Source organism: Gopherus flavomarginatus, chromosome 4, assembly GCF_025201925.1.
Source record: "Gopherus flavomarginatus isolate rGopFla2 chromosome 4, rGopFla2.mat.asm, whole genome shotgun sequence".
Lineage (NCBI taxonomy): Eukaryota > Metazoa > Chordata > Testudines > Testudinidae > Gopherus > Gopherus flavomarginatus.
Window position 1 is genome coordinate 98,741,917 of NC_066620.1, and position 27,813 is coordinate 98,769,729.

Here is a 27,813-nt window from a genome sequence, read left to right on the forward strand (position 1 = left end):
ACAAAACCAATTTTTCAGTACTGGTGTGCTGTGATATTTTTGTATTTTCATGTCTGATTTTATAAGCAAGTAGTTATTAAGTGAGGTGAAACTTGGGGTATGCAAGACAAATCAGACTCCTGAATGAGGTATGGTAGTCCGGACAGGTTGAGAGCCATGGTCTAGTATAATTATTTCCCTTGGGGCAGTAGGGGATGAGGGCTATGCCTTGCAACTCCTGAAAGTGACTTTTGTCTTGGATTCAGGGACGGTGTAGATGGACAACAAAATGCTGCATCCGGCCCTCCTTGGACAGAGGGCCATTTGCCACAACATGAGGCTGCTAGTAGCAGGGGAAGTAACACCCAGAGGAGGTTTTATTATGAGTAATTATAGACAGGATTTATCTGTGCTACGATACAAAATTACAAAACACTTTGGTCAAAGACAACTCTTTCTGGAGTCAAATGAAACACTCCCATTGACTTTAATAAGAGTTGGAACAGGGACAGGTAGAGACTATGAGGGTTAGTCTAACTATTTTGTAACTAGGTTTATAAATTGAAAATTAAATACAAACAAACAAACCTTGCATCATTTATTTGCTATCTGGCTCCTTTGCTTCCCACTCTTGGCCTCCATCTGGGTCCTGAATTAGACACACCCAGGACAAGGAGTATTTCTTGTGCTTAACACTGCTTCTGCTGCTCCCCCAGTTGAGGAATTCTTGTGTTGTTATCCTATATTTTAGTAGAGTTGTCAGTCTGGAAAATAAAAACATTTGAACATTTGTAAGCATCAAATTGCTTTGACCAGTTAAATTTTCAAAAAGGTTTCACATACGAAACAAACAGGTACATATACAACAGAAGTAGCTGGGTAGCTTTAGCTGTATGTTTTGTACAGACAGGCACATTTTGTGTGGGAAATTCAGATGCACCTATTGTAAATGGCTTTGAAACCCAGGGGCATATTGCAAACTGTCAATGCAGAGAAGCCCAACCTGCAGCAAGAGAGTCAAAAGGAATTATTGCTGAGTCATCCAGAATCCCTCCAGAGGAGCACATGGTGCAATGTCAACTCCAGCACTCTTGCAATAGGTGCAGAATGCTCTCCCCCTCTCCATTCACACAGCTAGCTCTGCTTGCTAGTCAGTGTGTGGGAGCATGTCCTACACCAGTATAGCCTCATCTGGATGCCTGAGGCACTAGCGAGGAACAGTGCCTGCTAGTGCCTCAACTATCCCACAGAGATTGCACCTTACATAGTGGCAAATTCTGGAAGTCTTTTGTGTCCGATTCTCATTTGTGTTCCCCTATAAGGCTATGCACAATCCATCCTCTGACGTTATCAAATTTCAACCATACCACCTAGACAACATCTGCATAACAAGTCAAAAAAAGCACTCCTGCAATTTTTCCTGTCCCAACTGTGACTTTACAAGCACTTCTGCTTCTAGAGCAGACCAGCTAATCTGCTGCTTTTCCACCTCTACCACCTCACAACAATAAAAGTGAAGGCACCACTGCTGTGCTTCTCTACCCAAATAAAATGAAGATGGTGCATAACTGAGCTCTGAGAGTCCACCTACACAGCAACTGGGAGGTGTGACGGCAGCACAAGTAAGCTAACCTGAGATAGTTTTGTACCAATATATAGTAGAGAAGCCATGACAGCAGCACAGGGCAGCCCCCTGAATTCAAGCCTGCTCAGGACCCTGGGTATGTACTCGAAATGGTATCACAGGCAATGCATTAATAAAACAGCAAAACACAAATTATTTCCCTAAACTACTGAGGATAATACATGTGTTTGATCTTAGGGGGGGGAAAAATGTGACTCTCTTCTTGTTAGCGCTGTAATTCTATGCAAAACTAATGATCTCCATAAAAAAGCCTCTAAATCTCTACTCAGCAATTTTAATTAGAAAGATAATCATTCACTAAAGCTTTTGAGTTGCTCAGGAAAAGTCTTTATTGAACAGAGATTGGTCCACACTAGAGAAAAACTTGCACTAATCAGTTACAGCTTAAATGCCTCATTTCTTTATCCAAATAAAAAAAAGCCTACAGCATTGCTTCCTTAGTACTTAAAAATAAAATCTTAAAGAAGGTTCTGTTTCCCAATTCTGGACTTCAAAACTATGGGCCCAGTTCTCTGAGGCACCATGTTCCCTCAAAGAATAGAAATGCTTAGTGGGAGCTTTAACAGAGATATGGAAGTCTACACTCAAAAATGGAAACTGGCTGCAAATTAGTTAAAAATAAAAACAAATTAAAAACACGAACAGGAAAAGGACTGGATACCAATGCTAGGCAGAGTGGGGGATGGGACACCATTACCTTCTTCCCTCTTGCAACGTTTCTACTGAAACCTTATTTACATCATCTTGTAGGATGATGTTCTCTTACTCCATGCAGCCTACCAAAGGATAGCCCACAGAGCCCAGGCAGCACTGCCCTCCAGTTCTCCACACCTCAGATATAAAACGTCTAAGGGTTGGACTACATGTCCCCATATTCATTGCTCTGTAATGGTGCTGCTAATTAATGTTTATTCTTTGTTCAGTACCACTTAAGCGGTAGGCACTACACAGCACACAAAACCAAAGACGCTCATGACAGACTTCCCCACTGACATCAGACAACACAATGCATGGTCATCATCCCGTCATGTCCAAGAGTCAAGAGGGGAAGCTGCTCCTACATGGGTATCCTGTTTTTTAAAAGCAGAAATGTGCAGAAGTCAGTCATTCTTTCTGTAGCTTCCCCCCCATGGATGATACATTTATTCTACATCTCTCTTATTTCAAGGTACTAAGAAAAATTAAAGAGAAAGGAAGGAAAGAAGTTGTGTGATCTTGTTTGGCTGCATCTATTATCACAGAGCTAATATAGCAGTGCTCATGATGCTGTCACCTCAGGGGGAAGGAGTGTTACTATAGCTGTTCAATGAGGCAGGCCAGATGGAGAATAGAATGGAGGACAGCCAACAATGGCTGAATAGGGGGAACAGAAATACAGGGAGTGGTCCTGTGCTCACTGAAGTCAATAGTAAAACTCCCGGTTACTTCAATGGCGCAGAATTAGGCCTATAGAAAAATGGGGGCCTCACTGCCAATTTTGAGCAAACTGTTAATTTCAAACTTTTTTGCAATGGAACCAACTAAACAAAATAAAAGGCTTCTCCCAACAAAAAGTTTTTTGGAAATGGAGACAAACTGTCTTCCTTTTTTACTTAAAGCAACGTTGTAAACTATACAGTAATTACAATATATAAGCATCATCTATGCCCATAAAGCAACCATTTCCATAGTAGTGCTGTTAATCTGGTCACTGCATGAGAACTCAAATGGCTGGGGGGGGGGTCCTAAGGGACAGCAACACACAGCATTATTATGCAGGGGAACTGCAGATGTGGAAAGCATCTGTGTTACTAGCACTGAAAACTAGTATGAGAGGAACATCCATAATAATAGGGAATTCTTCATTTTTAACTTTTAAGATCTAATGGTGGACAGTATAATTTTGGCATGTGTCTATCTCCCAAATTAAAAAAATCAAAACCCCTTGAAGACAAATTTTTACAGTTATTTCTTTGGTGTTCTTAAGGAATCCATCAACACAGAGAAAAAGTGAGAGAAAGTTATGCAAATTAGATGCAAGTCCTCTATTCTAGCTAATGTCAGTCTCACACACTTTTTGTGGTGCTTTGTATTATTGCACTGGTAACATTTTTCATATATTTTAGACTACATTTTAAGTAAGGACATTCATTATTTGTCTGCTTTAATATTTCTAAATGTTTTATCAATCATGAGGAAAATGCATAAAAATGCTGTCTTTTCACTTAAGCAGAGTTTATGAAATACTAGGCATTGCAAATGGTGCTAAGACAAACTGTTCAAGAGAAACATTCAAATTGTTCCTGTCCATCACAGCGCCTTTTCCAAAATTCACCGAACTCATTGGAAAATCTCCTACCACTGACTTCAGCGTGCATTGGGTTGGATCTATAATTTGCCACTGATTAAATGTAATCTAAAAAAGCAAAATCTTGGAAAATCAAATGAACCTGTACTCCAGGCACCAGCGAAGCAAGCGCATGCCTGGGGAGGCAAACCCGGGGGCGGGGAGAGGGACAAGAGACGACACCGTGAGGGCGGCAGTTAGGGAGCCTTTGGCAGTGTTTCAGTGGGAGTTCCGCCGGTCCCGCGGCTAGGGCGGAAATTTGGTGGCGGGTATGCCAAAGGTGCGAGACCGGTAGATCACCCATAGAAACACCACCAAAGACTCCCTGACAGCCATGCTGGGGGCAGCAAAAAACAGAGCCAACCCTGTGTACTGGATAATGGTTTTACTTCACTTTACAGTCCATATGCTTTTACCAATTAAGAACAGAAGGCTAACCCTGACGATAAATGTTTTCATCCCCATAGCTTAATTAATAACTTTTTTTCCGTGTGAGAATGTTCTGGTTTAAAATATGCTTGCTTAGTGCTCTTGAACAAAAGCTTTTCAGAACAGTGCTAATGGCTTGGAAATGCTGTAAACACTAAAAAGGTGTGCCATGTCTACCGCACATGTTAGGAAATCCATGGTAACATTCACCTAAGTATGAAATGTGAGCCTGGAGGTGTACAAAACATCATTCTTAATTATTGTTAGTACAGCAGATGACTAACACTATAAACACAACCTAGTCATTCATGCTCAAAAGGCAATTTGCTATTTCTTGTGATCCTATGGTATTTCTTACACACTGATAACTTTTCAGTACAGATGAATCACATTAACTCTGTAGGTGCAAGAGATCAACAAGTTGTGGATTTTTTTCCCCTCCAGAAACATACATAGTGCATATATTGGTCACAATTACAATAATTGAAGTACCTCAAAAACATACCTTTCTAAAATGTTCCTACTGCTGCTGCTGAGATTACTGAGCACTTCTCAATGAAGGGAAGTGCTTTTAGGCCTTTTAGAAGAAGAAGAAGTAGTGCCTTTTAAGGAAGGACTTAAACTAGGAGATGGTAGAGATAGGGCGGGTTTAGAAAACTTCACAGAGCAAGGCACAGAAAATATGGTGGGAGCAGGATCCAGAAAGATAAGTTGTGCCTTTAGGCACTGTCCTAAGAAAAGGATGGTGTATATGCTGCACCATCTGAACAGCAGCCCCAAGGAAGCAGTGTGCTTCAGATGATACCCTTCTAAGTGCCCCAGAGAAGTCCCAGTATTGCTAATGTCAAGCACTCACTCAGTCATTATTAGTTAGGCCCCCCCTTAAAACCATGACACCGTCTTAAAAATCCATGAGATTTTATGAAAAACCAATACCTTTCGGATTAGTTTAATTTACCTTTTTGAAAAAAATAGTGTGTACACTCAAGTTGCATTTTCAAGCTTCTCTCTGCCACCATAAGGACTAGAAACAAACTTTACAAAAAAAAATGAAAACTAAGATTCTCATGTATTTGTTTGACTCTACGAGCTAAGGCTTTAAGAAAAATGAGATGCTCCTAAAATCATGAGAGCTGGCAACACTCCAACCCAGAATCTGGTAACCATAAAAGTGGTTTACCACCACCTATGCCCCATACACTGAATTGCACCTATTGTGCTGTGCGCCTCTTGAGAGGAGCAGTACTCGGAAGCAGGCTCCAGAGTTGTACTCCCAGCTCCGTCAGAAGTGACCTCTCCATTACTGCATCCATAAAATGGGAACAATGACACTTTCCTTTCGAGTACCATACCAAGGTGTCATAAACAGATAAGTTAATAAAACAGAAGTACTTCATATCTCTTTTGCCTGTAAAGGGTTAACAAGATCAGTGAGCCTGGCTGTCACCTGACCAGAGGACCAATCAGGGGACAGGATACTTTCAAATCTTGAGGGAGGGAAGTGTGTGTGTGTGTGTGTGTGTGTGTGTGTGTGTGTGTGTGTGTGTGTGTGTGTGTGTGTGCTGTTAGATTTTGGTTGATGTTCACTCTGGGGGCTCAGAGGGACCAGACATGCAACCAGGTTTCTCTCCAATCTTTCCGATACAGGCTCTTATAAGTTCAGAATAGCGAGTACTAGGTAGATAAGGCGAGTTAGGCTTATGGTTGTTTTCTTAATTTGCAAATGTGTATTTGGCTGGGAGGATTTTAATTTGTACTTGTATACTTAGGCTGGGAGGCTATTTCCAGTGTCTATAGCTAAAAGACCCTGTAACATATTCCATCTTAAATTTACAAAGATAAAGAAAATTTTCACTGTTTTTTCTAATTAAAAGCTTTTCTTGTTTAAGAACCTGATTGGTTTTTTTATTCTGGTGAGACCCCAGGGGACTGGGTCTGGATTCACCAGGGAATTGGTGGGGAGAAAGGAGGGAAAGGGGAGAGAGAGGTTAATTTCTTTCTGCGTTAGGATTACTCTCTCTCTCAGGGAGAGTCTGGGAGGGGGACTGAGAAGGGGGAGGGTGGAAAAAGGTGAATTTTCCTGTTTTTAGATTCAAGGAGTTTGAATCACAGTGATCTCTTCCAGGGTAACCCAGGGAGGGGAAGCCTGGGAGAGACAACGGTAGAGGAAAGGGTTTTCTTTCCTTGTGGTAAGATCCAGAGGGTCTGGGTCTTGGGGTTCCCCAGGCAAGGTTTTGGGGGGACCAGAGTGTACCAGTCACTGGAATTCCTGGTTGGTGGCAGCGCTACAAGTACTAAGCTGGTAACTGAGCTTAGAAGAATTCATGCTGGTACCCCATCTTTTGGACGCTAAGGTTCAGAGTGGGGAATTACACCATGACACAAGGCAAAAGGTCTTACTGAATAATAAGGGATGTGAAATGCACATAGTTATTAACACTAAATCACTGGAAGAGCTGAGACAAGGGACCTCACAGTCTCCTCTGGGCTCCCAACATGTCTTCCCCTAAGCCAGTGGGTCTCAAACAGTGGGTCACGACCCCAAAGTGGGTCGCAACTCCATTTTAATGGTGTTGCCACAAATGTCATTAGATTTGTTGGGGCCCAGGACCGAAGCCCAAGCCCCACTGCCTGGAGCTGAAACCCAAGGGCTTCAGCCTTGGATGGTGGAGCTCAAGCTACACTGTCCCGTCCCGTCCCCCCACCTCCCCCAGGGGCTGAAACCCTTGGGCTTCGGCTATGGCTCCCCTGCCCAGGACGGTGGGGCTCAGGCTTCAGCTTTGGCCCCCTGCCTAGGGTGGCAGGGCTTGGGCAGGCTCAGGCTTCAGTTCCCCTCCTGGGGTCATGTAGTAATTTTTGTTGTCAGGTGGTGGTCGTGGTGCAATGAAGTCTGAGAACCCCCGCAGGGGAAGCAGTAGCTGCTGATGCACCATTGTCCCATTCAGAGCTCTGTGCTTGTGAGGCTGGAGCACATTTAATGCAGTTCAGAGATTTTTAGCAGCCAGCTTCTTTTAACCTACTCTACTGACTGTGTGCAAATGACAATTTTCAGAGAGTCTTGTAACTTGTACAAATCAGGGTTGATTTTAATGAGGACAGCATAAGGCACCATTCCTGAGCCCAAGAGGATCCCCTGGTCAAAATTTCAAATTCATGCTCCAGACCCTGGAGGCATTTTAGAAAGTCCTCAAAGAAATGGTTGTTTTAAATAAAATAAATAAATAAATAAATGTACATTGGCAAACCTACCCAGTTTTCCCTAACTGCGTTCTTGGAAACAGCTGAACCACTTTTGCTGAAACTTTCTAAAAAAAGAGTTCTGCCTGTGGCAGACAGCACGCACGGAAAATGTTAACTTGAATGGCTGAAGCTTGGCAAAGTTAAAAGCAACTGAAAATGGGCTAATAATGGAAAATGTTAGGCAACTAGCAGTTCCAGCTCCACCTAGAATGCATATATTGCTTTAAAACACAGAATGGTCATGATGTGACAAGCCCAAAATGCCCACCTCATTAAAGTAAACATGCTCCTTTCTGCATTAGTGCCCCCATGAGAGAAGCCAGTACTACGGTGATTTTCGAAGTGCAGTACAAAGCATTAGATTCTCTTTTACACAGAAATATGAATAACTATCATCATCATCATCATCATCATGGGTCTAGCAGGGACACCCAAGAGCCCCTTGAAGAAAGACAGACAGACAACCCATTGCCTCCTGAAAACAGATTACTGAGCAACTTATATGCCAGTGTCTGATTTTCAGCAGCTCAGTAAATTCATTAGCAACCTACAACACAGAATTTTTGGATTTACTAACTGTCCTTCCTATTACCAAAATAATTTAAAGAAAAGATTAAGAACAGATAAAGTTATCACAAATAATTAGTTTCCCATTAAGGGACTGATATGATGTTAACATGATCAAAATTAGGATTTCTGCTAAATTCTAGTGTTCATGGGTGTACTCCATTTTTGAAGAAAAATAATCATGAAAATGCTATTTGCAAAACCTAGTAATAAGTAGTTTGGGACAATCTCTAGCAATTTCTCTGTCAAAACTCCCACTGCAGACACTTTAATGTGCTGTCAGTATGAGTTCTGCCTAAGACAGGACTCCCAGATCTGGCCCATGCCCTGTATATTTAAGTCATTCCAGCCTCAATATTATGCAGCGCCAAACAGCAACAAAACCTAGCATTATTTAAAAACATTTGCATGCCAGATCCTCCAATTGCAGGGTGCAAGAGCCAGCAGGAAACATTGGTCATTTTAGTAACAAACTAAAATGAAATCCTTTTTAACTTGGCTTTCTAGTATCATTTACTTTTTATAGCTAGATTTTCAAAACATAGTAATTGCTATTTATATTATACAGATTTAAACAATATTTAATTTGCAAGTTTCCCCTATATATAGACTTCAATTTACTAAAATAGCAGTTTGCAAGATCCAAAGCCCAAGGGTGGAGACCTAAAAAATAAATATGGATAGTTTAAGACCTGTTATAACACGTATGATAAGAAATTTTGTTCTTTTCATATGAACAATAAAATACCAAGATTGGGAAAACCACAAAACAACCCACCATATTCCTTTCCCCACCTCCATAAAAAGGATAGTTGCATGGATAGTTCAATGCAACCGCTTTATAAACCACATATTGGTTTATAAAGTATTTAGCCATATAAACCTATCCTTAAGTGTCTTTTGGCTCAAGCTGTTCCTGGACTCATGATTTCTTGCTACACATTATTTAAAAAAAAAAAACCCATCAATACCCCAAGGGTTAGTTTTAAGGAGCAAGAAAAGTATTGAATTTTGCTATCCAATTGACTATTTTTGAACTGCATAATTGTGCATTAAAAACGGCAAAATAATTTAGGGCCAGACTTTGTTATCCTTACACCTATTGAACAGTCTTACTCACCAATATACAAGATCATCTGCACAGTAAGGTAGTTATAATTAGTAATTAGGGTGGCAGAATCTGGTCCCTAAAGTTAGTGTGCTATACACTGTATAGCACACTAAGTCTCTGTTTATATGCAACCATTAATATGCCACAAGAAATATATTCACATTCAAACACACACACTGAATGCCTTTCTTCCGCATGGACCATCATAGTCTCATGAAGTTGTAATACTTTAACTGAAAGAAAAACTTAAGACAGAGAGAAACACATAGATAAGACCGGATTTTGATCTCACACCTCCAGAGACTCTCATGTTCCACAGGACACTGATTTTATTGGAGTTTCCATACTGTACATTTATACTGATGTGAGATAAGAATTTTTTTTTATCAGATTAGACAATTAAAAACCTCTTCCACATCAGTGTGTTTTTCTCCATTCTTCTTGCTGTTTTGCTAATCAGAGATATTGGTGCTTAAATAAATGGTTCTCCCTCCATGCCCATAATTTTTTACCTTTTAAATCTTTATAGTCAAATGATGAACTTGTGTCATAACTGTTCCCACAGCAGCATAATGATTAAACAAACCTTCAGAGCAGGTTAACAAAGGCAAAAGCTTGTGAATTAAAAAGACCATTCAAACCCAAGGCTCTTCAACAGTAAAAAAGGCAATACAGAAAGTTAATAACAATCTACATTGCTCTTTATATGTACACTGTAGTCACACACACACACGGAAACCTAAAATGGTTCCAAACAGAAATGTACATTTACTTTAGTACATCTAAGGTTCTCTAACCAAGCTGAGGAAACAACTCTGCTACATGGCAATGAAAATGTGCAGAGGCATTATTTTGCTGAAGAAGCACTATCCATTCTAACAGTTACTGAATTAAAACCAATATTTAAATGGCAAAATGAACCTTAAAGTTTACTCTTTATCAGATAAAACAACCTGTGGGGTGGATGGAGCCAGGGTGCAGGGGGACTCCCTGCGCTACAGACGTGCCCCGGCTGGGGGGGGGGGGGGGAGCGAGCGGGGGCAGCCAGGGCTTCAGCGGGGCGCTCGCCACGGGGCCCCGACCGCTGTGCCATCTGCCGGGAGGGCTCCACACCGCTCCGGTCAGCGGGGACAGAAGGACGTGGGCTGCCGGACTTGCTGCAGACCTGGCACCGGCTAGGGCAGAGGGAGCGCCCAGCCTGCTCTCAGCAGAGCGCTCCTCTCCCCTGCGCCGCGGCCCCCCACAGGGCGGCCAGAGCAGCGAACAAACAAAATAAATAATACAAAATTTTTAAAAGCGTGTCCCTGCCGCCCTAGGATTGGGCAGAATGCCACCCCATAGAATCTGCCACCCCAAGCACAAGCTTGCTCGGCTGGTGCCTGGAGCTGGCCCTGCTTCTGCCTGATAAGCAGTAGGCAATTTTCCATATAAGGTGAAAAATGTGCTAAAGCAGCTCAGACAATACTATTAATTCTTAGACTCTTCTTAATATTCAAGAACATAAAGGATCATATAAATCAACTTTTCAAGAAACATTGAATGTCCATTATATAATGCAATAGCTATACATTTTATAAATCAGGCTCAGTGCACCAGGAACTTTAACTATTTCAGCCCTTTAAACCACATATAGAATCTGAGTAGTATATACAAAGTGACAAATTACAAATTGAACTGTCCCAGTTCTTCTTCGAGTGATTGCTCATATCCATTCCAGTTAGGTGTGTGCGCGCCGCGTGCACGTTCAGAGAAACTTTTACCCTAGCAACACTCGGCGAGTCGGCTGGGCGCCCCCTGGAGTGGTGCCGCTATGGCACCGGATATATACCCCAGTCGACCCGGCCATCCTTCAGTTCCTTCTTACCACCCGTGTATGACCTCCATCTTCCCTAGATGCTCGTAGTTCTCTTCTAGTTGTTATATCCATAGTTGTAGTTAACTGTTCTTCTACATATAGTTGGTTAGATTTAGTTAGAGTTCATAGTTATAGTTGTTAGTAATTGTTTGTGGGATTCGGGGGGTAGCCCCTTCCCCGCACCTGGTGCCGGAGCTCATGCCTGGCTCACCGGGTTTCAAGCAGTGCTCGGCCTGTCATAGGCCGATGCCAACAGAAGATCCCCACGACTCCTGTTTGAAGTGCCTCGGGGAACCGCACTTATCTGTTAAGTGCCCAATTTGCAAGGCTTTTAAGCCAAGAACTAAGAAGGAGCGGGACATCAGGATAAAGCAGCTCCTCATGGAATTCGCCCTGACACCTTTGCCTTCGGCACCGAGCACGAGCCAGTCGGTGAGCAGAGGCACCCCTACGGCATCGGGCATCGCTGGCACGCCTAAGGACTCCCGGCACCGGCCACCGAAATAGACTCCGCGCCGCTCCCTCTCCCCGAGGTCGAAGAGTCAGATGGCCCCGACAACACCCGCGTCACAGCCGGAGACCGCGCCTAGGTCAGATCGCCCGGCACCAATATATGCCGCGGCGCCGCCGAAACCGGCACTGTCAACTCTAGTCCCACGAGGGCCGTTGAGTCCGGTGCCTGACAGCTCCCCGGCACCTGCCGTGGTAGAGCTCACTTTGCTGTCTACTCCGGAGACGTTTTCTGCGGCGAGAGACTTGATAGCCATTACCAATGTGGCACCGCCCCTACCCCAGGCACCGCCGGTGCGGGTACTACAATCCATGGGCAAGCCGACCCTGACCAGACTGCCGTCTGTCAACGTAGTGGACCGGCGCTGCTCAAGGTCACGATCCCACAGGCGCTCTAGGTTGAGACGTCGCTCCCACTCTCGACGCCGCTCCCAGTCCTGGCACCGTTCCTCTCCACGGCACCGGTCGCTCTCTCGCTCCCTGAAGCACTACTCGCGGTACCGCTCCAGTTCCCGGCACCGACCCAGGCACCGTACCTCCTGGAGCAGATCATGGCGTAGAGACTCGAGATCCCGGTCAACCTCCCGGCACCAGTCCGGTCGCAGGTCCCGGTCTCGGTACCGATCTGCGTACCGGCACCGGTCCCCATGGTCAAGGGGTGCGAGATCCGTCGGGACTTCGGCTCCAGGCTTCTCTGCTCCTCCATGGCCATCCAGACAGATGTCCGTATTCTCCCATGCGGACAGCTATTATGACCGAGACCATGATATGGAGGTGCCTACGGGGGTTTTTCAGGACTCTCAGCCTCAGGACCCCAACAGTGGTCCTTTTGGACACCCTGGGCAAACCATCAAGCCCAGGGCGCTCCCCAAGTCCAGACCCGCTCTGCTGCCTCAGAACATCGGGCACCAGAGGCCACCATTTCCCGCCCCGCCCCCACGGTTGATTCGGAGGAGCACGCGACACATCCTCCGGACTCCCTGGGACAGCTGGAGCAGGAACCATCCCAGGAGCAAGAGGCCATCCAAGACCCTCTCATTCCCGGGGTATCATTCTCCTCCTCACTGGATGAGGCTGTGGCAGGGACCTCACCATCAGGGCCCCCGCCGATAGACCTCAGGGCCCATCAGGACCTCCTTCGCAGGGTGGCCCTCAATATCAACCTCCCAGTGAAGAAAGTCCTGGAAGTCGAAGAGCCTGTAGTGAGCATCCTCACCGCCAATGCTCCCACCCGGGTGGCACTGCCGTTTATTAAGACTATCCAGGCCACTGCCGACACCCTCTGGCAGTCTCCAGCCTCTATTCCACCGACGGCAAAGGGAGCTGAGAGAAAGTACATGGTACCCTCTCGGGGGTATGAGTACTTGTATGTTCATCCTCCTCCCTCCTCCTTAGTTGTCCAGTCGGTCAACGAAAGGGAGCGCCATGGCCAGCAGGTGCCTGCCCCAAAGTCCAAGGAGGCCAGGCGGATGGATCTCCTGGGTCGTAAGGTGTACTCAGCGGGGGCCCTACAGCTCCGAGTGGCCAACCAGCAGGCTCTGCTGAGCCGTTATAACTATAACACCTGGGCAGAAGTGGGTAGGTTCACTGAGCTGCTACTCCTGGACTCACACCAGGAATTTAGCGCGTTCCTGGAGGAAGGGAAGAAAAGTGGCCAGGACCTCTCTCCAGGCCTCCCTAGACGCGGCCGACTCAGCGGCCAGAACTTTGGCCTCAGGCATCACCATGAGGCATATCTCCTGGCTCCAGGTCTCTAACCTGCCTCCTGGTCTCTAACCTGCCTCCTGAGCTGCAGTACACCATCCAGGACTTACCCTTTGATGGCAAGGGTTTGTTCTCGGAAAAGACTGATTCCAGGTTGCAGATAATAGGGTCATCATGCGCTCGTTGGGAATGCACACCCCCGTAACCCAACGTAGACCCTTCAGACCCCAAACACACCGCCCGTACTTTACGCCTCGGCACAGGCAGGACCTCAGTAGAAGGCGCAGGTGGGGTGGCCGTAGACGCCAGTCCGGTCCCCAGGGGGGCCAAAACCACGGGCCCTCTAAGGCGCCACCAGGGCCTAAGTCCAACTTTTGAAGATGCACCCGGGAACAGCGTACCAGTCTCAAGACAGGATCCTTCCCCTCCTTTCTCCAACCGTCTCTCCTACTTCTTCCCGGCGTGGTCCCAATTGACTTCAGATCTTTGGGTTCTACGCACGGTGAAGCAAGGATACCACCTCCAATTTGCTTCATCCCTGCCCTCCCGCCCCCCATCCAGGTCCCTCTTCAGGGATCCCTCTCACGAGCAAGTCCTCTTACAAGAGGTTCAGTCTCTCCTCGCCACGGGAGCCATAGAGGAGGTACCTTTAGACGAGAGGGGTAAGGGGTTTTACTCCCGCTATTTTCTGATTCCCAAGTCCAAGGGAGGCCTCAGACCTATCCTAGACCGGCGAGGACTCAACAAATGGATGCTCAAGTTGAAGTTCCACATGGTCTCCCTGGGAACTATTATTATCCCGTCCTTGGATCCTGGAGATTGGTATGCTGCCCTCGACATGAAGGATGCGTACTTCCACATTGCCATCTTTCCACCACACAGGAAGTACCTTCACTTTATGGCCAACCACCAGCACTTCCAATTCACGGTCCTCTCCTTCGGCCTCTCCACGGCCCCGAGGGTGTTCATGAAGTGCACGGCCATCGTCGCCACCCACCTCCACCGGCAACAGATACATGTGCTCCCGTATCTGGACGACTGGCTCAACAAGGGGACCTCTCAGACTCAGGTCCGACAACATGTCGGCATAATCACGGACCTGTTCTCCCGGTTGGGCCTACTCCTCAAACACCGAGAAATCCACCCTGGTCCCCACACAAAGGCTGGAATTCATAGGGGCAACGCTGGATTCCACTCAAGCCAGGGCCTACTTGCCTCACCCCCGCTTCCAGGCGATCGTATCAATCATCTGAGGTTTGCAGGCCTTCCCGATCACCTCAGCTTGCACCTGCCTCGGCCTCCTGGGGCATATGGCCGCATGTACTTATGTGACGAAGTATGCCAGACTCCGCATGCGACCTTTTCAAACGTGGCTCCATTCGGTCTTCCGCCCGGGCAGGGACCCTATAGACGTCCTGGTGACAGTTCCCACGAGTCCCCTCCGCTCCCTCGATTGGTGGCTAACTCCATCCCTGGTATGCGCAGGGATGCCATTCCATCCATAGCCGCCGTCGCTGGCCTTAACGACGGATGCGTCATCCCTCGGTTGGGGTCCCCATCTAGGTCACCTGCGTACCCAGGGCCTTTGGTCGCCCCAGGAGCTGATGCTCCACATAAACGTCCGGGAGTTGAGAGCAGTCCACCTCGCGTGCCAGACGTTCCAGCAACATCTTCACGGCCGTTATGTTTCGGTGTTCACGGACAACACAACGGCCATGTACTATATCAACAAACAGGGGGGGACCCGCTCGTCTCCCCTGTGTCAAGAGGCCATTCGACTCGGGGACTTCTGTATAGCCCACTCGATAGACCTGGTGGCGTCCTTTCTCCCGGGGGTCCGGAACGCTCTGGCGGATCGGCTCAGCCAGTCCTTCCTATGTCACGAATGGTCAATAAGGCTGGACGTCATCCATTCGATCTTCTGGAGGTGGGGATTTCCCCTCATAGACGTGTTTGCCTCCTGCTCGAACAGGAAGTGCCAGGAGTTCTGCTCCTTTCAGAGTCTCTCTCCAGGGTCGATCACAGACGCATTCCTCCTGTTGTGGAGGCACCACCTGCTGTATGCCTTCCCTCTGTTTCCTCTGGTGCACAAGGTCCTGTTGAAGCTCCGCAAGGACAAAGCGCATCTGATCCTGATCGCGCCTGCGTGGCCCAGACAGGACTGGTACACCACCCTGCTAGATCTGTCCATGGCCACCCCAGTTCCCCTCCCTCTCCTTCCAGACCTGATCACGCAAGACCACGGCAGGCTTCGCCACCCAGACCTGTGAGCCCTCCACCTCACGGTGTGGCTCCTGCATGGCTAAACACAGCGGAGTTACGCTGTTCCGCTCCGGTACAGCATATTCTCCTCAGTAGCAGGAAGCCTTCCACCCGCTCCACGTATTTGGCGAAGTGGAAACGCTTCTCTTGCTGGTGCGCAACATAGGGCGTTACTCCCTCGGAGGCCTCGATTACCATGGTCCTAGACTACCTCTGGTACCTTAAGCAGCAGGGCCTGGCAACATCCTCTCTGAAGGTGCACTTAGCGGCTATATCCACTTTCCAGCCAGGCGAGAGTGGTCACTCAGTGTTCTCCCATCCCTTGGTCTCTCGGTTCATTAAGAGCCTAGAGCGCCTCTATCCCCCCGTACGTCGCCCTGCCCCTACCTGGGATCTCAATTTGGTCCTAAACAGACTAATGCACCCACCCTTTGAGCCACTAGCAACTTGCTTGCTCCTGTACCTATCATGGAAAACAGTCTTCCTGGTGGCCATTACATCGGCCAGGCGGGTCTCCAAGCTGACAGCGCTCACTGTGAACCCGCCGTACACTGTCTTTCATAGGGACAAGGTCCAACTGCAACCTCATCCGGCGTTCCTCCCTAAGGTAGTATCTGCCTTCCATACCAACCAGGACATCTTCCTCCCGGTCTTCTTTCCGAAGCCCCACTCTTCTCAGCGGGAGCAGCAGCTACACTCCTTAGATGTACGCAGAGCGCTCGCTTTCTATATTGAGCAGACGAAGCCCTTCCGGAAGTCTCCCCAGCTGTTTGTGGTGGTCGCGAAACAGATGAAAGGTCTGCCAGTCTCTGGAGAATCTCCTCCTGGGTGACTGCATGCATCCGCACATGCTATGACCTAGCTCATCTCCCTTCGGGCCACCTCACAGCGCATTCTACCAGAGCTCAAGCGTCATCAGCTGCCTTCCTGGTGCACGTGCCTATCCAGGAGATATGCCATGCAGTGACCTGGTCATCGGTCCACACCTTCACTTCGCACTACGCGCTGGTCAAGCAATCTAGAGATGATGCAGCCTTTGGCACAGCGGTTCTACATACTGCCACATCTCATTCTGACCCCTCTGCCTAGGTAAGGCTTGGGAATCACCTAAGTGGAATGGATATGAGCAATCACTCGAAGAAGAAAAGACGGTTACTCACCTTTGTAACTGTTGTTCTTCAAGATGTGTTGCTCATATCCATTTCAAACCCACCCTCCTTCCCCACTGTCGGAGTAGCCAGCAAGAAGGAACTGAAGGGTGGCCGGGTCGACTGGGGTATATATCCGGCGCCATAGTGGCACCACTCCAGGGGGTGCCCAGCCGACCCGCCGAGTGTTGCTAGGGTAAAAGTTTCTCCGACGAACGTGCACGTGGCGCGCACACACCTAACTGGAATGGATATGAGCAACACATCTAGAAGAACAACAGTTACAAAGGTGTGTAACCGTCTTTTTCGTTCCTGAATGCCCCCTGCACTTTACCTTACTGTGAAAGCCTGTGTGTTTCATATTCTTACTAGAAAACTTGCTGTTAACAGTTCATCTGGAATCGTAAGTACATCAACAGAGGAGGAGGAGGAGGAGGAGGAACGGGAGAGGGTTGTAAGCCTGATTGCTAGCAGAGCCAGAAAACTATCGGTCATTGGTTTTGTACATTCTCCAGGCTGATCATACACGTGATAGCACACAACCAGCAGGACACAGGCACATGACTTCTACTGACCTTTGTCATTTTAAAACACTGCTTGTTATGTAGAGGTTATCAGTAATGGGCAATAAATATTTATGAACTTTTCTTATGTATTGCATATGGTCACTCCACTTTAGATAAATATGTTACTCACTAAGGCTTTGTCCACACTGGAAGCTGAACGACAAAAAAGTTTTGTCATTCAGGGGTGCGTGCGCTGGTGTGAACAGTGCTTTGTTAGAAGGAGGGCTCTCCTGCCGACAAAGCTACTGCTGCTCGTTAGGGATGAAAGTTTTTTGGCAGCGGTAGAGCTCTCTCCTGCCAACAAACAGCAGCTACACTGCGCGCCTTTTAGCGGCACAGCTGTAGCAGCACAGCCATGTCGCTAAAAGGCAAGCAGTGTAGACAAAGCCATCAATGGGCTTTGAACCAGGCACTAATTAAAAGGTCAGGATGGAAACCAGAGACAATGCCTGCTGCAGAATGTGAGATGTGAAACTTATGAAAAGTATCTTGTACTTAGCTATAAAACAAGGTAAGAAACAAAAAAAATACAAACTTGTGTTGCATCATCAGCAGAGTTTTCTGCATTCACTTACTAAACATATCAAGGACACATTTGTTCTTCTGTTTAACTGGCTGCATTTCTTTTAACTATCTGTTACTAAACCCTTGTTTATAAATCGTGACACGTATAACCCAATATCTTAATTTAACAATGTTGAAAGCAGCAAAGATTAGTGAACCATGTATATGGGAATCTTACCAGCCCTTGCCAATTTTCTCCAAGTTCCTTTCACTTCGTGAATACCTTGGGCTGCCACGGCCTTTTTACTATGCTCACCTTTAGCCCACACTCACCATTTTCTCCCTGTCTCTTCCATGTGATGATAAAACTGGGTTACTATAATTAATTCACCAGATCATTCTATGTAAAAGCTACCATACTTTGCCCCAATCAGTGACTTGACATTTTAACATATATTTCTCCTTTCATTCTTGAAAGCCTTTATTCACAAACATAATGGCCAGGTTCGTAGCTACTTGCTTGATTTTCAGCCTAGCGATGCAATGAGCTACGATTTGTGTGGACATGATATGCTCTTTCCTAGCAGACAGGAACTAGAAGGGGAGAACTAGGAGCATTGTTTTGAGTCCTGCATCTCCCTTTCTCCTAGCTACTGATTTCAAGATCATCACTGACAGACCCTCCAGATTCCCATTCATTCATAGTCAGCAAGTGACTAGAGGATATAGCATAGAGCCAGATGGGAGAAGGGTTTAAAAAGAGTACACTTTTAAAGGGATCTTCAAGATTCCCTCAGAGACAGAGGAATCACTGGTGGGGATAGCAGGGGAAAGAGAGTCTCTTGTTCTGCTTTTTAAAATCAGTTAGTTGACCGGAGGGGCGGAGAACAGGACAAAAGCATATTACTGAACATGACTGATATAAAACAATTCTTTACTGGACTCTGGAGTCCACGAACCATTCTCAGAATGACCTGTTGTAATCAGCTGTTTATCCTGTAATCTGTACACATCAGAAAAAATATCTATTTTAATAATACTACCAAGAAATCAACAAAGACATCTCCTCTTTGGGTAGGGGAGGCAGGTAGGAAAACCAATTCATTTTAAAATGTAACAGAAAAATTACTGAAGTCCAATTTACAGGCCTTGTACTGCAGTACTAAGCAAACAGCAATCAAATAATCAAGAGGAAAAAGACAAGAAAAACCAATCTAATCTGATTATTATAATCCCAGGACTTTCTTCACATTTAAGAACGAACGATCAGATGATAGTATCAAATTTCCAGCTGTGTAAAGCTTTCCTATTATATACACATTTTTCCTGTTTAGAACATCCCTAAATGTATGAGAATGCAATATGATCTGCCACACCTGAACAGGAAATAGACAGCACCCTGTATTTTCAAGTAAAAACCTAAAGTGTAACTTTAGTCTACTGCATTGACTGCTTCACCAAACCCCTTTAAACAACTCAATATTTAAAAAGGAGGCTCATATGTAATTTTTTTTTTAATATACCAAATGTGTTGGCTACCGCAAACAGCAAGGGTGAAAGGTGCAATCATACAAGAAAGTAAATTTACACCGCCACTTGTTTGGTACAAGTTTTCTGAACTTCACAGTATGGTTCCATAGTGACACACAGCAGGGCTGGCTTAACCATGAGGCGAACGAGGCGGCTGCCTCAGGTGCCAGACTGTGTGTGGGGGCGGGGGAGGGCGCCACTAGGACCCGGAGTGTAGAAAATTGTGTCTGCTTCTGGTGCATGTGTCTGCTGCTGGTGCACATGTATTCTCTCTGCTCTGGATGCACAGAGATGGTGGAGTGCTGTGCTGGAGGAAGGAGGGCACAAGAGACATAACAGGCAGGCTGGAGAAAAGGTGAGAGGGAATAACAGGGTATGTCTACACTACGGGATTGTTCCAATTTTACATAAACCGGGTTTTTAAAACAGTCAAGTGCATATGGCCACATTAAGCACATTATTTCGGCGGTGTGCATCCATGTACCGAGGCTAGCGTCGATTTCCAGAGCATTGCACTGTGGGTAGCTATCCCATAGTTCCCGCAGTCTCCCCTGCCCATTGGAATTCTGGGTTGAGATCCCAATGCAAAAAACGGTGTCGCGGGTGATTCTGGGTAAATGTCATCACTCAATCCTTCCTCCGTGAAAGCAACGGCAGACAATCATTTCGCGCCTTTTTCCCTGGATTGCCCTGGCCGACGCCATAGCATGGCAACCATGCAGCCCATTTAGCCTTTTGTCACGGTCACCATAAATGTACTGGATACTGCTGACAGACACGGTACTGCAGTGCTACACAGCAACATTCATTTGCCCTTGCAAGGTTAAAGAGATGGTTACCAACTATAGCAATTGGAAATTGGTGATGACTGTTTCAGTCCTTTTGTACCATCTGCTGCTGTCATGGGTGCTCCTGGCTGGCCTTGCTGAGGTCGGCCGGTGGCGCATGGACAAAAATGGGAATGACTCCCCAGGTCATTCCCTTCTTTATGTCTTGTCTAAAAATAGATAGTCAGTCCTGCCCAGAATATGGGGCAAGTCTACTAGAGAACCAGAGAGCACAGCCGCTCCAGGTCAGTGCCCCAGAGATCGTGCAGAAATGATGATGCCATTCTAGGGGGTGCCCCTGCAACAACCCCACCCATTACTTCCCTCCTCCCCCAACCCTCCTGGGCTACCGTGGCAGCGTCCCCCCATTTGTGTGATGAAGTAATAAAGAATGAAGGAATAAGAAACACTGACTTTTAAGTGAGATAAAATGAGGGAGAGGCAGCCTCCCACTGCTATGATAGTCCAGCCAGTACAGAATCTTCATTAGACATGAATGGGCGGGGGGGAAAACTGATGGAGCTCAGCCTCCAGCTACTGTGATGAGGACGGTTACCAAGCTTTTTGTACCGTCTGCCGGGAATGACCAAGAGTCATTCCCATTTTTGCCCAGGCACCCCCTGCCGACCTCGAGCAATCACAGGATGATGATGATGACAACGACAGATATCAGTCATTTTGCACCGTCTGCCACCAGGGAGAGGAGGGGATGGGATGCTGCTGTTCAGTGCTGCAGCACCTCGTCAACCAGCAGCATGCAGTAGACACAGGGTGACATTAAAAAAGGCGAGAAACGATTTTTTCCCTTTTCTTTCGGGGGGTGTGAAGGGGGTAAATTGATGACATATACCCTGAACCACCCGCAAAAATGTTTTTGACTCTTTAGGCATTGGGACCTCAGCCAAGAAAGCAAATGCTTTTCGGAGACTGCGGGGACTGTGGGATAGCTGGAGTCCTCAGTCCCCCCCTCCCTCCCTCCATGAGCGTCCATTTGATTATTTGGCTTTCCGTTACGCTTCTCACACAGCACTGTGCTGAGTCCCTACTGTGGAATCATGTCTATCATAGCCTGGAGATTTTTTCAAATGCTTTGGCATTAGGTCTTCTGTAACGGAGCTCTGACAGAAGACATTAGTCTCCCCATACAGCAATCAGATCCAGTATCTCCCGTACGGTCCATGCTGGAGCTCTTTTTGGATTTGGGACTGCATCACCACCCGTGCTGATCAGAGCTCCACACTGGGCAAACAGGAAATGAAACTCAAAAGTTCGTGGGGCTTTTCCTATCTACCTGGCCAGTACATCCGAGTTCAGATTGCTTTCCAGAGCGGTCACAATGGTGCACTGTGGGATACTGCCAGGAGGCCAATACCGTCGAATTGCGGCCACATTAACCCTAATCCGACATGGCAATATCGATTTCAGCACTACTCCCTTCGTCGGGGAGGAGTATAGAAATTGGTTTTAAGAGCCCTTTATATCGATATAAAGGGCTTCGTTATGTGGACGGGTGCAGGATTAAAATCGGTTTAACACTGCTAAATTCGGTAAAAATGTGTAGTGTAGACCAGGCCACAGAAAGCAGCAGGAGCCGTAGGAAGAGAGGAGGCAGAGCCTCTTATGTACCTCCTTAGCACCCCCAGGAGCCTGGACTGATTAACACCAGCTTCTCAGGGAGCTTCCTGTTTCCTGCTGCTTCCCTGAATCCACTTGAGGAGAACAGACAGTCAACTGAAGTAGTAGGAGCCAGTTATATCAGCATCTTCAGGGACTCTTCCCTCACTCAGGCCCTGCTACCAGCCTGCTTGTTTGTCCCCTTCAATTGAGTGTTGAGAGCCACTATAGCTGGCACAGAACAGTAGTCATGAGTGAAAGAAGAAAACGCCCTTCTGGGGCAGCATGGGAGCCTTCCGGCCCCAGTGAGGATGATAGTGGCGGAGAGATGCCTGATCTTGCAGTTAGTCAGAGTGCAGGTGACCTGGCAGCTACTGCAGCATCCATATCTCCATCTCAAGTGGATGTAACCATGCACATTCCTGAACAAAAAAGTGTAGATCAGAGAAGAGTGTGGTGGAGGTGCAAGAAACAGCTGCTGCTGAGTTTAGTTCCTTAAGTCTAGATGATCCAAGACTGTGGACCCACTTGAGCAGTAGCCTGAGGGACTTCCTTGTACTGCATGGGCCACAGCAACTGAAAAACGTCATGTTCCCCAAAGACAATGAAAATAGACATATCCATCCAACACATTACTGGTGTGAAATTCCCAATGGTAACAAAATGGACAGGCCATGTACTCAAAAACCCAGAATGCTGCATGCTGTTTTTGTTGCAAACTCTTCCAGTCTAATGTTCCAGACACTGGGTTCTACAGGAATAAAGGACTGGAAAAATCTGGCTAGAAAGCTGGCATGCCATGACAAGGCAGCAAATCATCAGAAAGCATTCCATAGGTGGAAAGAGCTTGAGATGAGACTAAGGTTAAAGGCCACCATAGATCAACATCAAGAGAAGATTGCATCGGAGTCTCTTTACTGGCAAAACGTTCTGAAAAGGCTCATTGCCATAATGAAAATGCTTGCCACCCAAAACCTAGCATTGCGTGGCACTTCAGATCAACTATATATGCCAAACAACGAAAACTTCCTTAAAATTGTGGAGCTGATGGCGGAGTTTGATGCTGTACTCCAGGAGCATCTAAGAAGAGTCACCACCCAAGAAATGTACACACACCACTAACTTGGAAAAAAAATTCAAATGGAGATTATACAGTTAGTGGCAACAAAAGTCAAACAGAAGATTGTGGCAGATCTGAAGTCAGCAAAATATTACTCTGTTATTCTGGACTGCACACTTGACATCAACCATACGGAGCAAATGACTTTAATGGTGTGTTTTGTAACAGAACCTAGTGAAAATGTCCCTACAATGGTGACTGTCAGAGAGCGTTTTCTAGAATTTATTGACATTGATCATACTACAGGAGCTGGTATGTCAAATGTGCTTCTTAAAAAGCTGGAAGTTACGGGAATTGCAATAGCTGACATGAGAGGTCAGAGCTACAATAATGGTGCCTTCATGAGAGGTAAGAACAGAGAAGTGCAGAAACAGATCTGAGAGTTAAACCCTCGAGCTTTTTTTGTCCCATGCAGTTCTCATTCATTGAGCTTGGTGGTCAGTGATGCAGCATCAGCTTCTAGTGAGGCTGCTGAATTTTTTAATGTAATTCAAAGCATCTATGTATTTTTCTCTGCATCAACTCATCTATGGCAAATTTTGAAGCAACATCTGGGAACATTATCTCTGACACTGAAACCACTGAGTGTCACATGATGAGAAAGTCGAGAGGAGGCGATAAACCTATCGAACGCCAAATTGAGAAGATAGATGATGCCATAGTTGCCATTATGGAGAATAATGCTATGACAGGAACTGTTCGTGGGAGAACAGTGGCAGAGGGAAATGGAATCACAAGGAACCTATATAACTTCAAATTTCTGTGTGGCTTAGTGTTGTGGCATGACATACTGTTTGAAATAAATGTTGTAAGCAAGAGATTCCAAGGTGTTGACCTTGATATATCTGAAGCAATGGAACAACTGGACAAAGCAAAGTCATACCTACAGTCTTACCAGTCAGCTGAGGGATTTCAAAACGTTCTGAAGAGTGCACAGAAGTTGGCAGAGGAACTTCACACTAGAACTATTTTCCCACACATTCAAGAATACAAGAGTCACCGAAGAAGACGACATTTTGATTACGAGGCATGGGATAATCCCATAAGAGACCTGCAGCAAGGTGGTGGGATACCCCACAGCCTCGCTGAGGGATAAACCTCCCCTAGCACCAGCATGGGTGGAGCCACTACGTCCTGCGCCCGCCACTCAGAGGTCACGCTGCAGACCCAGAAGTATAAAAGCTCACCGGCGGAGCTCAGTGGGGGCCCAGCCGCCAGAGAGGCCAGACGTCTGCGACCGAGCTCCCACTGGGGAGACAGCAGAAGGTCGCGGTCAGCCTGACGCACCAGGACGGCCAAGCCTACCCCTCGCTCACGACCCCAGGGAGGCCTGGCCGAGTCTACCTTAGCTCATTACCCCAAGGAGGACTGGCCAAGCCTACCCCACTCCCACTACCCCGAGGAGGAGCCGAGCCTGCCGTCTGCCACTTACCCCGAGGAACCGATGGTGTTCGAGACCGCTGGTAACGCCTCAACCACTCAGGTACCTGACAAGGGAGAGAGTGGAAGTAGCCAGGGGGCAGCTGACCCCAGTCTGGCTGCAGCACTGCCAGAACCAATGTCAGTGTATTGCAGCCAGGATCCCCACTGACAGCAGCAAGTTTCTGCCACTGCTAGGGCCCCGGGCTGGGATGCAGTGGAGTGGGAGGGCCTCTGTCCCCCCTGCCACCCTTCCAAGGGTGGCAGACTCCCCCTTTTCCCTGGCCTGAGGAGGCCCAAACCAGCTAGGGCTTGAGCCTACAAACTCAGTATTTGTTGCCCCGCCCTGACCCAGGGCGGGGCTTATGACTATTGCTGCTCAGCCTTGCCCGAGGGCCTAAGCATTTGGACTCAGCGTCGGTTGTCCCGCCCTGACTGAGGACTGGGCGGGACACTATTGGTAGTGAAGCAGTGGGATATCCCACAGCCTCGCTGAGGGACAAACCATGGCCGCACCGCACCACAAGACCCCAAACAACAATTCAAAGGTGAATTCTTCAACCAGGTGCTAGACTGTGCAATACAGTCAGTTGAAGAACATTTCATGCAGCTCAAGGAACATAGTAGTATATTTGGGATGTTGTGTGATATTCCAGAACCCCTCACTATACCTGAAGAAGACCTGCACCAGCAATGCAGGGCACTAGAGACAGTGTTGACACATGATGACATGCGTGATATTGATGTGAGTGATTCAGGTGATGAACTGAAAGCCCTTTCAAGATATATTCCAGAACAGCCTTGGCGTTGATCCTGCTGAAATGCTTGTGCACAAATAAGATGACCACCCTTTTTCCAAATGCTTTTGTTACTCTGCACCTATTTCTAACACTTCCTCTAATAGTTGCCAGTGGAGAACGCAGCTTCTCCAAGCTGAAGTTAATAAAAACACATCTACGCTCCACAATGACACAGAAGAGGCTGGTCAGCCTTGCAACCATCTCAATAGAGCATGAGCTGGCCCAGACTCTGGATCTTCTGCAGGAAGCAGTTCAAATCTTTGGAACCAAGACGACACGGAAAGCACCACTTTGATTATTCAAACAGATAAAAATGTCAGTGTTTACTATGCAGACAAGAAAAATTAACTTTCAAATGCCTGAACAGCAAATGTAAGTGTTACTTTAAATTTTTGAACAAGGCATTTTAAGTTGTTAGTTCTCCTTTATTGGAGTAGGTCGCAGAGCAGTACCATGAGAGGAGTAGAACAGGAAGAAGGCAGAATTGAGACCTTTCAGAGTTTTGGCCCAAGCAAGAGGGTATGGGGGTGTCATTTGAGCTCCCCGCCTCAGGTGCCAAAATGTTGTGGGCCAGCCTTGACACACAACATGATAAGCAATAACATCATAGTTACCAAGGACTCTTTCAGGAGTTTGCAGCCAATCACAAAGAATCAGACAAGTGACTTCATATTCTCAGAGTTTTGAAAAGTCTTTCCCCACAAAAGAACATAAAAAAAACTTCTTGGTTTTGAAGAAGGTTATTAGACATGTTCTGTACTCTAAGGTCTGGTTTCATGCTCCAGCGGGGTTCATTGGTCATTCTGGTTCTCCATTGCAATAGAGCTGGTTCATCACAACCCAACAATACGGGAATAAGTGGGTGTGATAAATGAAGTGGAGGTAGCTCCCTTTTATAAACACCCAACCAGCCAGCTAGCTGCAAAATCCCTCGTTACAGGTAATGCAAGCAAAAAAAACAGACACCAAGCCCACAGGTTAACAAATCCACAGGTAAAAGAAAGGAGTGGGAACCTGACCCAAAAGAGCCAATGGGAAGGCTAGAACTTTTTAAAATTGGGAAAGAAGCTTTCCCTTTGTGTCTGTTGTGTCTCTCCGGGAAAGAGGGGAACAGAGGGCAGCAGGAATGCTGTATACAGCTTTAAGTCAGGTATGAGCAATCATCAGATCATACCTAGAATTATTTATTTGGAACCCCCCAAATATGTAAGTTAATTAGGAATGTTTAAATGGACGTGATCAGGTTTTATTTCTTTATTTTGGCTTGTGGATCTCCCCTGTGCTAACCCCAGATGCTTTTGTTTGCTTGTAACTTTTAAGCTGGACACCAAGAAAGCTATTCTTGGTACTTAATTTTTGGAATTGCTCTTTTAAAATCTAGCAAAAGCCTAAGTTCCAGATGTATTTTCTTCTTTTTTGTTTCTAATAAAAATTTACTCTTTTTAAGAACAGGATTAGATTTTTGGTGTCCTAAGAGGTTTGTGAATGTGGTTTGATTAGCTGGTAGCCACAGCTAATTTCCTTTGTTTTCCTTTCTCAGCTCTTTCCTGGAGTGGGGTGAAAGGGCTTGAGGATACCCCACAGGGAGGAATTCCCAAGTGCGCCTTCCTGGGTTCAAAGAGGGTTTTTTGCATTTGGCTTGGTAAACACTGCCACCCCCAATGTCAGAGAAAAGCTGTAACCTTGGGAGTTTAATACAAGCCTGGAGTGGCAAGTATTAATTTTTAAAATCCTTGCGGGCCCCCACCTTCAGTACTCGAAGTGCAAGAGAGTGGGGATTCAGCCTTGACAGAGGGACAGCAAGCAAACAAGCAAGCCAGAAAAAACCAAGCAACCAAAAAACAAACAAAACAAACAAACAAACCACACAACCTAAACATTGGCTGTCTTGCTCTTTGAAATATTTAATAAAAATATATTTAGTTCGCTTAAAAAAAACCAAACTATTTGCAACTTGCTTGATGAATGGCTTAGGCCAGTCACTTAATACTTCCTCTCACTCAGAGATATTGTAAATATTAGTCACCGTTAATGTTCAGAATTACTGTTCTTACTGGGCAATTTTTTCCTGTACAATCATTAAGCAGGTGCTTATCAATGGATTCTTCTTATGTACAATAATTCATACCATAGATGCATGCAAACACAGTTTATTCGAAACAAGCCAAGATTTCTAACTCATATTTTACCTCATTTCTAGTTCAGTTCAAATTGCAAGAATTTTTCATAAGTTCATGGGGGGGGCAGGGAACACACACACACACAGAGCAAAACATGTTCATGGCCCCAGTTGGGTATAACTTCTGTTGATGTCTTGCATTCTTACCTTATTGCCATGTAAGGGGCAATGGGAACATGACACCTAAGAATCTACCGAGTCATCCAGGGAGTTTGCCGTGCCACAGTGAAGGAAAATACATGCCACATTAGGAATTGGTTACAAAAGTAAGGAAACAGTGAGTCCATAGTAGATATTTCTCAGTTCTTTCTTTGAATACCATCTTTAGGATATATAATCTCTCTCTCTCTCCTCGGCCTCTAAGAACAAAATGTTGTGCATAATTTTGGCAACAAAGATGAAAAAATGCATCCAATACTTCAGAGGATGCAAGAAGAATTATTTAGATATGGAGGAACAGCTTTGGGAGCTTAATGTG

The 27,813-nt window shown here is 46.3% G+C and overlaps 1 protein-coding gene across 1 annotated transcript in view; it reads right to left on the minus strand.

Annotated features, from left to right (window-relative positions):
* Positions 1 to 644: 644 nt before the first annotated feature.
* The window catches only part of SCAF8 (SR-related CTD associated factor 8), a 243,793-nt gene continuing 216,624 nt past the window's right edge, over positions 645 to 27,813 (minus strand). Inside the window, exon 21 of the mRNA XM_050949431.1 lies at positions 645 to 743. The gene's annotated coding sequence lies outside the window, so the exon portion shown is untranslated. The remainder of the gene's footprint in view (positions 744 to 27,813) is intronic.